General features: G+C 40.5%; 1 protein-coding gene across 1 annotated transcript in view; it reads left to right on the top strand.

Annotated features, from left to right (window-relative positions):
• Positions 1 to 8,161, top strand: part of LOC308185188 (uncharacterized protein) — a gene marked incomplete at its 5' end in the record, with an annotated part of 13,358 nt that extends 5,197 nt beyond the window's left edge. Inside the window, 2 exons of the mRNA XM_080572981.1 lie at positions 1 to 3,371; positions 6,296 to 8,161. The exon at positions 1 to 3,371 is cut by the window's left edge and continues 1,390 nt beyond it. The remainder of the gene's footprint in view (positions 3,372 to 6,295) is intronic.
• Positions 8,162 to 10,197: the final 2,036 nt, after the last annotated feature.

Genomic DNA, 10,197 nt, shown 5'->3' with positions numbered 1-10,197 from the left:
GGAGAATTATGCTTTTTTTTTTTTATGCTTTTTGTATCTTCCTGCAGGGTGTGGCATCTCCTTGAGTACAAGGGAGCCCAACATCCAGGGGATTCCCTGCGTGCTTCAGGTCCTGGCCAGCATGGCAGAGTGAGGGACACACCACTACTCCCTGAATCGTTTCTGCTATCACTTCCAGAAGGAATTCCTGGAGGAACTGTTCCTCTGTCCAAAAGTGCTCCGTGTACAACTCAGATACTGAAGATCTGTGCTGAGGGAAAGCTTTTTTACAGAGACTCAAGAGAGAAAAACAAGTAAACAATGCTTCACACAAGATCAATAAACCATGTCTTAAAACAACTGGAACCCAGATAAGGCACTAAAACATACTATAGGGACCAAAATATATTGGTAAGGGGATGGATTATCTGACGCATGAAAAAAAAAACCCAAGCAACAGCAAAATGATTAATTAATAGGCAAGTCTTTCTGAAATTTCTTTGGGCAGATTCTATCCATGGAAAGTGAAATGCTGGGAAAAAGCAATCAGTACTTATTTAAAAAAAATCAAAGTCTGAAATAGCACCAGTCAATGTCCTATTAAGATACCTAGATTGTTTTCCTTTAACAGATTAAGTATTTTAGCGTGTATACATCACAACAGAATTAATGATTCTAAGAATCTCTGGCTGTCGCATTGCATCCAGAAACACTGTATCCAGAAACACCACAAAACATTTATAGCTCCTGTTCAGCAGTATAAAATACACACACCTCTGACTGAAATATTGTCAACCCAGGACAAAGTATTGCAAGTGTTTAACAGAGAAATTTAAAAACACACATACGCACAAAATTGACTAGACCAAGAAATTAAGAAAAACACCATTCCAAAAGAAAGCTGATGCTCTACAGGAGGGAAGAGCATGTCTCTCATCATTGCAGCTGGAATCTAGTAGAGCCCTGCCTTCTGTAACCATGAAAATGCATCCTTCTCTGCAAGCAGCATCTTTTCTGTAAGTCATGTTCTACAATGTGCTGCAAGCTAGCTGGCAGCAGAAAAAAAATCTCTTTATCTTCATCTGATTTAACACTCCCCTCTCTTTCCTCTAACTCTTGTTCTCCAGCTGAATGTCACCATGATATCTGACCTGTTATCAAATGCAAAAAATTGAGACGGTCTTCCTAACTTTTGTCCCTGTTCCTGGACAACAGAAAATTAGGGGTTTTCCAATCTCTGCAGCTAAAAGCTGCAGAGCTCATCTGTAAGACAGCAGGTGCATGCCCCGTGAGGTACCCTCCCTTAGCAGGCATGCCACTGCCAGAGCAAGTGCCAGCTGTCCTTCAGCTCCCTCCAGCTGTAGCCAAATGCCTGTGACTCCATTTCTCCCTGGTCTGCCATGCAGCCGGGGCACCCCTACCGCTGCTCGCTGCTCGCTTTTGCAAGCACTGCCTGCCACAGCAGCTCTGGCCCTGCATACTAATTGGCACATGTAATGACTTTCTCTTGCTCTCCCTCCTGTCTCCTCCCGAGCTGCCGTCTGGGAGCAGAGGAGCCCGGCTGCCATGGAAACTGAGCATCCAAAAGCCCCAAACCTGCCTACCAACCTTTGGAGAAAATTCCAGTGGTGAAGCTCAAAAAGGGGATGCTTGTGGGGGTATAAAGGCAGAGGAGCAGGAAGGAATCATGCTGACCTAGGTGGGAACAAGGCTGAGCTGTTCTGCCAAGAAACCATGGAAAATGACTGTGTAGTGGGCACAAGAAAAAAAGATATTTAGGGCAAAAAGAGATTAACCTTCTACAACATACATTTTTATTCAAAATGTTTCAAATTTTTCAACCCCCTCTACCCCATGCATTTATAGTATGGATCAAATACCCAAAATGAGTGTGCACAGGCTATATCATCGGGGGTTTTGAAAACCCCAGATATGACTTTCACATTTGAAGGACTGTTTGTAGGTACCAAAGTGCTGTTTACAATAAGCAAAAGGTTCAAAGGGGCTTCAGGTCCGCACACAAGCTGGCAGAGGTCAAACCCCTGCCTAGGCAATAAGGCTGTGATCCCGTGCCCAGGCTTTCAGTCCTGCCTCTCTTTCCCAGGCTAGCAGTGGGACTGCAGTCACATGGAAATGGAGCCTTTGTGGTACTGTCTGTGTGTGTTGTTGCTTTTTCTGGGCAGGCACATAATTCAACTCCAGCACCGTGCTCAGAAATATTCTGGACCCTGCTTTCTGGCTGTGTGGCAATGGGAACTGCGCTTTTGTCCTCAGTTCTGCCTCCTCGGGATATCTGGGCTTGTAAGGGGGATAAGTGTACACTTAAAACTGAGTTAGTACCCAAATCTCAGCTTTTGAGGGACACCTTCACTTGCTCCCAGACTACTTGTAAGCTTTAAGGCCACTAATGGAGTATCTCCTTGGATATCATTTTTTCTAAGCAAAGTTCCCCGTGATATAATTTATTCATGCATGGAGCCTTCAGAAGGTCAATAAAACTGGCGTGCTCCCAAAAATACACCAACAAACAAAGCAAGGAAAAAAAACAAAACACTGTTCTTTTAGTGGAACACTGAGAAAATTTTAGACTGGGTCAGCACATTTCTAAAGACTAGATGGAGCTGATTATGTCCCAGGCAGACCCTCTCATGCAAAGGACATAACAAACGTTTAAAGTCTCATTCTCTGTCCCAGCAAATTGAACAACCAGCTTAATGTTGGGAATTCAATTCAGATCCAAGTCAGAATGTGGCTTGCCATCAAGCAGTACAAAATGTTGAAGCTGAAGTAACCAAGATACCTAACAAAGGCCCTGTTTGGTATTCCTGGGAGGTAGGGAGAGGTCCACTGCAGGGAAGCACAATGAGCCAGGTTTGGGGCTTGATAACTAAGGACAGTCCAACCTTCTTCCCATAATGACACTTCCTTGTTAGCTAAGACCAACAAAAGGAGACTTGTGCTTGGATTTTCACTGTCTAGGTACTTTGTTTATGTTGTCTTGCCTGATCTTGCAGTTACAGAGCTAGAATTCCCCCTGACTTACAAAGGACGAGGACTGGACCATTTAAATTTCAATACACTAGATCGGTCACACATGAACTGTTACTGCAGCACAGATTGGTGCATAAAAGATCAAGGAGTGCAGAAATGGTGTTTGTGAGTCACTTTCAAGAATACAATGCAACCCAAGTAGGAATACTGTTTTACAGAATTTGCAGCATACGTGTAAGCCTCCTCTCTCAATAGATCAAGTTACAGTGATTTTATTAAATAACATTTGAAACAGAAAGTGCCAGAGGATTACAAAAAGATTTTTATTTTTTTTTCAAGGAAAAAAGAGTATTTCGTGGTTAATGTTACCAGGACCAAATGGCATTCACCAAAATCTGAAGGTATGCAGGTGGGAAAACTGCAGGTATATGAATATCATTATAAAGAACTGTACAAGAGAGCTAATGCATTACACATGGATAAAAACTGACTGCATCTTTCTGAGCAGAGTGGGAAACAAAAGCTTGTTTAGAAAGTGATTCCTCCCTACCAGCCTAGGAGTGGCACAATGGGGAGTCAAGATTCATCTAAACAAAGGTGATCCAGCAGGCACATGTGCATTTTCAAAACAGCTGTGATAAGGCTCTACATCAAAAATTATTAAATAAACTAAGCTGCTGCAAGGTTTAGGTAAGGTCTTTCTATAGACTGACTGGTTAAAGGAAAAAAAGAAAAAAAAAAGCAGGACTTGAAGGTCACTTCTCAAGACAGAGAGGTGACAGTAGTGAAGTACCCTCTAGAGGTCAATGCCAGGACCAGCTACATTCAACATCTTAATCAGTGGGCTGGAGATGGGAGGGTACTTCTGCTTAATCCAATTTTGTGGGTGATACTAAGCTCTCAGAGAGGCTTTATTGGGAATGATATTGCAAAACAGAGAGAGTAGGCAGTAGGTGAGCTTCAATGCTGATAACTACATGTGTGATAAACAGCTGTAGTAACCTAGTAACCTGTATTTATACTCAGAACTGGCAGCTACAGCTCAGGCTGGAGATATTGGAGCCAGCTCTAAGAACTCAGTGAGCAGCAGCAGTCAGGAAAATCCAAGACACTGAGTATCATCAGCACAGGTACTAACAACAAGGTGTAAGTGCATAATTCTGCTGTGTGCCATTCTGCTGTCCACAGCTCGAAGAGGATATAATATGTTGAAGAGGCACAGAAAAAGGGAGCAAAAATGCTTAAGTTGAGGCTCATAAAATCACAAAAGTGATGGATAAAGCAACAACAACTGAAGTACTGTTATTACCAAATTCTGAAATACTATAACAAGAGGACACTCCATGAAATTAGTAGGACATAAGTTAAAAACAGATAAAGTACTTTTTTACATAATGGATAGTAAACTTATGGAACTTGCTATCACAGTTGTGAAGACAGACAGTATCAGTAGGTTCAAAAACGAATTAGACAAATTCATGAACAATTGGTCCATAAACACAGTAACAGGAACTGGAGGGAACGTACCTAACATCCCTAATACACATATTATAGATTCTAGAACAGTATAATTAAATGCCCACAAAAAGTGTCCAGGTTCCCATGCTTTCCCTAAAGAACATATCCTACAACCATGTCATTGACAGAATACTGGGCTAAGTAGACTATGTGCTGTGACCTCATGATACTCACAACACCTTTCTTACGTTAAACAATGATATAACCAGCAATCACTTAAGGGCTTAGGATACTTAATTTCAGACAGTGAAACACTTTCATAACTTAATACCTTGGGGGGAAGGGATGGGGAAGAGAAAAACAATTTAATTTTAAAACAAATCAGAAACACATCTTTAAGAAATAAGTATGTACATAAGGCATTTTCATTCTTGGTGTTTCCATTCTGCTACAGTTCTAACCAGGGAATATCTTGGAGCTTTTCTGTGGGCAATCCAGAAGCCATCTCTTGCCTCTGTATTTCCATTGACTTAACTGGGACAACTGGGAAGGGTAAACTTTGCAATTATTAGATATGGACTACATAGAAAAGTTGCTCGTCATAATTTTCTCTTTCTAGTATCACTTTGGAGAGACTGCAGATCGCTTAAAAGCAGGTGATTTATATTTAAGAACCTCCATTTTTTTGAAAGGCTGGAGTCTCATGTGGGTATTGAGTTTGCTTGGGCGGGTCAGACAGTCAGGACAACTTCTGCCTCATCAGAGGAAATCAGGCCAGAATGGTGTGTCCTGTTTACCTATGAGATGTCTCAATTTGAAGATGGCCCAGTTTGCTTCTCGCTTTCCCTGCTTCTTCTCATGTACCATGTGCATTTCACATTAGAATGACTGAGTTAAACCTTCCATTTGGTAGGGAAATGTGGAAAAATCTCCCCTGCATATTGAATCAAAATGTAATGGAGTGTGTGAAGATCTTTGGCATTTCATAGCAATAACTGAAGGTGCTGGAATCTTGAGCAGACAAACATAGATATATTCATTCCAGAGTGAAAGATTCTGACAATTGCCAGCTCCACCAGCACTCCAAACGTGCATTATGGAAAACAATTTTAATTACACGATTTAATAATATTTTTTTTCCACAGGACCTCTGTTTAATTCTGTATATTTGCTAGACTGTACTCAGGATACAAAGGAACAGTTCAATGTTGTTTCTTAATCTCATCACTCAAGTGTGTGGCCACCTGCCTGAGTTCTTCCACATCTAATTTTATGCAAACACAACAGTTCCTCACAACGTGTCACCAATAGGATTTGACCCTGGAAGGTTTAGAACTGCAGCAGAGCCAACTGGTTCCTCCGCTATCCTACTAACTATACTATCTCCTATACTAGAAGAATGTAGAATAGGTCAGCACTGAGACCAAACATTGGCATAGTCATCACAGCAAACCTAATCATGTTGCCTCTTTGCTGACTTTCACGAGAAAGCACACATCCATTCCATCTTGGTGCATGTGGGATCCCCAGCAGGAGCATAAGCTGCTTTGGGAAGAATAAAATGGGAAATCTGTGGTGGAAGGGAACGTAGCCAATGTTACCTACTACTGATGTAGGAGACAAGCTCTTCCGAGTAGTGTCCTAGAATGGCTTGAGCAATCATGTAATCCCAAGCAGTGCACTGGAGAAGGTTAGGAGGACCTTTAACATTGATAAGTGTTTAGCAACCCACCCCCAGGAGAAGGACAATGTACAAATCTGGGTATGCACATGCCTCTGCTCTTTTATGCACATGGAGGAACCAATTCTAGTGTTTACAAATCAAAACTTATTGAAAGCAAGTAATATCTGTGTCTTTTAATTTCAGGACCTCAGTATGACACACTGGAAACTGTACTGATGAGCATTTTTTCTACAAAGCAGAAGAAAGTGTTGAGGTGAAGGCTGGAAATTGCAACTTATTAGTAGAATGCCAGAAAAATTCTGGAAGGACAAGCAAATTTTCTTTTTGTTTTGTTTGTGTTTCATGGGGGTGGGGGATTTGCCATTCAGAGGGTAGTAATTTTTAAACAGTTCCCTGGTAATAACTATAATTTAACCTGTCTGTCCCCAGAAGTCTCCAGACTCCTTTTAAATTCTGAGTAGTTGTTCTATAAAAGGCAGGGGATCATCCTATATAATTAAAATTACAGCTGCAGAGAGATACTCTCTGAGATTTCATTGTGGAACAAAAGCTCCACTGCCACCTTGGGACGTGTGTTTCCTGCCACTCAAGGTTCCCACTGCTTGCAATGGAGAGCAAGACTAGACCAACACACCCAGACACCTACTAGAAATCAAGCAACTGATCTCAGTGCTGTTCAACCTGGTCCAGGCTCAGCAACAGAAGAAAGGATGAAAACAGTAAGTGAAATTTAAGGCAACATCCACTGGTCCCTTTCTAATAGAATACCCTTTATTCTAGGTGGTGCAGGGAAACAGGGAGTGAGACAGAAGTACTACTCACATTTTGAGAATAACAGATAGAGGTTTGCTTTATTACATCCTCTGCCATTCTGTCCAAGATGGGAATTAGCCTTTCTCCAGTTTAGCCATCTATTCTCAGGAAGACTTGCAGATGGGTGTTCTGATTGTCATAACAGTGCTGAACTGCTGCTAGCTTCATCATCAGATTGGGGATCTCCAGAACTTGAAAACTCCAGGCACTGGCTAAGGCTATAATGGTTTTGTGCTCTCTGTGAAAGTATTTTGGAGCAAAGCGAATAGAATGTAATGATGAGTGTGATGAATTTGCTATACATTAAAACTCTAGTGAGAACCTGGTATAAACCAGCATGGAAGCCCCCACTTGCATGCAAAACTATAACTTTTTGATCTAAGAAACCTTCACTGAACCAGCAAGGGTCATAGTAAACCTTGTCACAAACAGACATGCTACTCATGTTGTTGAGATGGCCATGGGCTGAAAAGATGGTAAGTTCAAGTTGTTGCATTTCTTGAAAGAAACGAAGATGTGAAGAAAATAGAAGGAAGATATAGATGGAGCACAAGAAGAACTATTTGCTTGTATTCATCCTTTAATATCTTCTCCTGACTTATGTGACTCCTGACTGACTTCTCCCACCTTATGATAAACAGAGGACACTGGGAAAAGACAATGACAAATAAATATTTGCTCATCTTATGGTCAGACAAAAGCATCAGTGAAACTAGAACCCAACCTCCCTACAATTTTGAAGGTTAAAGTCTAATAAACACTGATCAAAGTAAAGTGAGGAGAGACTGCATGCAAAATTAAAAAATCATATTTTCCCAAAGTCGTAGAGAGGATACAAGGTCTGACCTGATTTTTGTTGTGTGTGTGGTTTTGTCAGCAGAGAGAGAAGCTAAACAGTTACTAGAGTTGCATAGCTATTGACAAGTATTTTGATGAACCAGAAATATTTTCTCCTCAAAATTCTTTTCTTGCCGTAAAACATCAGCCACTGTAAGATTTCACAAGTGCTTGTAACTCTTCTTGGTATATTGTGTACAAACCAAAGATGGGGTGAACTGATTCAGATTTCAGACTTTTATAAATTGCTCAGTACCACTTTAAAACAACAATTTCCTCCCTGGATCATAGGGTGTCCAGGAGCCTCATTCCCTTGATGGTTAGAAACCATCTCTAATTCTAATCTCTTGCTTAAATTCCTTCATGGACAGCTTATGATTATTTGTTCCTTTGCAAACATCATCCTTCAAATATTTTTTCTTCCCTGATGTTTATCTACATTTCTGATGCATTCATATAGCACAGTTGTCTTAGACTCTCCTTCAACGAACACTAAGCAGGAGCATCTGGTACTTCAGTTTGGAGAGGTATTCTGTCCTCTCAAAACCCAGGAAAATGGTTTATGGATATTTCAGGAGTATGGATATTTCTTGCTGAGACGAGCAAGAGTAGGCGTAGGACCTTCTCTTTGGGCAGCAGTGCTAATTTATGCTACTTAAATTATTTCCTGAACTCTTAGTCTCTTGTCGTCATAAAATAGGCTCTCTATTTCCCTCATTCTTCTAGGATATCTTTTTTATGTATGCTCCAGGTCTAGCTTTCATATTCTCAGTCCCATTAGCCACTTTGCCTTTATCTTTGTATTCATCACTGTCCTTTCAAGACCTGATGTTAAAAATTAATTTTGCTTCCAGGCCAAACTAACTCTTCTTTCCACATCATCATGTCTATAGTGGTGCCACTTTCCTTCTTATTCTCTTCGCAGTTGTGGGATCTTCTCTTGTTTATTTTAATATCCTTTTCAAATTCAATCCCAAATGCTTCTTGGCACTTTTCACTGTATCCCTGTAGGTCTTAGCTTTATTTCTCTATTAGCCATTCCTTCTTGTATGTTTTCGCTTACTCCCAGCGTCCTTTGGGAGATGAAATCAGATAGTTCTGTCACCTATTGCTTTCTAACTCCTCTTCTGATTTAGGGACACAAATTCCAACTACTTTTTGCACTTTTTATTAAAGCAAATACACTTTTCCCCTCTACATAAATTGATCCTAACAACTAGTTCCCGCCTTTTCTCAGAGTTGACCCTCTGAAGCAGTAGACCAGTAAGAAAACAGGGACTTCCAAAATTTTGAGGTTATAATTATTCCAAAATTGGGAGTTCTGAGAATCTCAGATGGTTTTAAAATCCATCGTTACCTCTCTGAGCTTGCTGCTTTTTGTCTTAAAATGTATCTATTAAAGTGTTGTAAAATATTGCCATATTAAAAGGGGAAAAAAAGATAATCAGGAAATAAACATTAGATTTATGCACATATTTTTGCTTGTGTTAATTAACATGATGTTAATTTCCATATCCCTAATGACAAAACCAAGTACTTATAAACACAAGCCAACTATACAGCAGCTAACTTGGGCATTGTGAGTAGCACACACAGAGAAGTGTACGCCCCAGAAAAGGAGTATTCACTCTGCTTCTGGCTAGCTTCGCAGCCTGCATCAAGCTCATGTCACAGCTTTGGAGCCAGCAGTGTCTGCAGAGTAGGCATACCTTCAGTCTCAGGTTGTGTGGTGGAGCTGCATAAACCTGTCTGTGATACTCCTTTTTATTTCCTAGCTTATGCAATTTTAGCTATGCTTAAGCTATATTTGAAGGGCTTCTCACTGCATGTAGTACAGCTTTATCTACTGTGCAACCTTCAATTTCCTCCTCTCCTATTTTGTGTTTTATTCTACTAACAAAATCTGATCGAGACAGAAAACAAGAGGGTTAATATTGCATAACAGGGAAGCATATACAAGCTGGCTCAGATCCAAAACCACCACTTAGTCCCTCTCCAAACTGCCATGGAAACATTTGTTGTTCAAAACTGTATGTTCCTCCAGGCATGACTGATGTAAAATATCGCAACTGTGTGTCTATGCAAACAGGTAGGAGTTGTACAAGGTGCATCTTTCAATCACTTTCAACAGAATTCCCCCCTGCAGAAAATTACAATATTAGGCCTGTATATCTTAAATATCTTGTAAGCTTTATGTTGTAGATTCAAGTAGTATCTGTTGGCTTTCCGCTGAGGGGCAAATTCCACTCACTGTGCATTGGCACCGAGCTTTATTTTAACATGGTTATGTTTTTCCCACACAATTACTCAACACTACATTCTTTTATCTGAAAAAGGCTGATATGGCATGAGACACGAGTCCTAGAATATGTGAGGATACTCAAGGAGCATGGAAAAATCATTTGACTGAAAAATGCTAAATTCCATTTTTCATT

Source organism: Anser brachyrhynchus, assembly GCF_964034855.1.
Source record: "Anser brachyrhynchus genome assembly, chromosome: Z".
Taxonomy (NCBI): Eukaryota; Metazoa; Chordata; class Aves; order Anseriformes; family Anatidae; genus Anser; species Anser brachyrhynchus.
Note: the sequence above shows the minus strand (reverse complement) of the source record. Positions and strands in the feature narration are given on the sequence as shown.